The sequence below is a fragment of the Otolemur garnettii genome, unplaced genomic scaffold (genome assembly GCF_000181295.1).
Source record: "Otolemur garnettii isolate 467f Iridium unplaced genomic scaffold, OtoGar3 scaffold00063, whole genome shotgun sequence".
In the NCBI taxonomy this organism is placed as follows: Eukaryota; Metazoa; Chordata; class Mammalia; order Primates; family Galagidae; genus Otolemur; species Otolemur garnettii.
The window spans coordinates 8,237,325-8,238,180 of NW_003852458.1; the positions used below are offsets into that span (position 1 = coordinate 8,237,325).

Here is an 856-nt window from a genome sequence, read left to right on the forward strand (position 1 = left end):
CAGTAGAGTGCGGTGGCATCACAGCTCACAGCAACTTCCACCTCCCGGGCATAGGCAATTCTCTTGCCTCAGCCTCCCAAGTAGCTGAGACGAAAGGTGCCTGCACAATGCTGGCTATTTTTTGTTACAGTTGTTTTAGCTGGCCTATGCCGGGTTCGAACCTGCAACCTTTGGTGTATGTGGTTGGTGCCGTAACCACTGTGCTATGGGCACAAAGCCTCCCTTAGATATTTTAAAATATAAACTTTAAAGAATTATTTGACCTTTCCCGCTGGTGATAAAATTACACCCTACCTATCATGGTCTCTTTTTTGGCTAAAGCAGATGGAATAAATGGAAAGTAATCAAGGTACAAGTTCTACATATAATCTTTCCTTCTTTATTTTCTTACTGCTTTTTTATTTACTATTCCTGGATCCATATCTAATTTCATTTCTCCCTTTCCCTGAGCCAAGAGAAATGTGTAGTCTAGCCATTAGCAAAACAATAGAGAAAGGTCCATGGGGGAGGGGAAGGAAGGAAATGATGGAAAAGGCAAAGTTTGCAGTACATTTTTTTAAGTCTTCATCAGAAATGGCTCACTCAAATTCAAAAAGATTTGTTGTCATCGCTGCTGCCTTATTTAAACTCTTAGGTTGAGTAATATGAAATTGGTAATACTAACTTAGCGAAACAGCAGAGTCATAATGTGATAAAAACTTCCTCCTTTCTTGAGATTAAAAATCATATAATTCATGAGATTAAAACTCAAATAGCAACTATTACTAAAAAGTATTTAATCCTAATGCAAAAACATTAAAATCAAATATGAAACATACTACAGAAGCATATTATGAAAGCTATTAAAACATCATCA

General features: G+C 36.9%; 1 protein-coding gene across 2 annotated transcripts in view; it reads right to left on the minus strand.

The window, feature by feature from the left end:
* PRKAA1 (protein kinase AMP-activated catalytic subunit alpha 1) overlaps nucleotides 1-856 on the minus strand; it is a 42,007-nt gene that overhangs the window by 4,306 nt on the left and 36,845 nt on the right. The window lies entirely within an intron of this gene.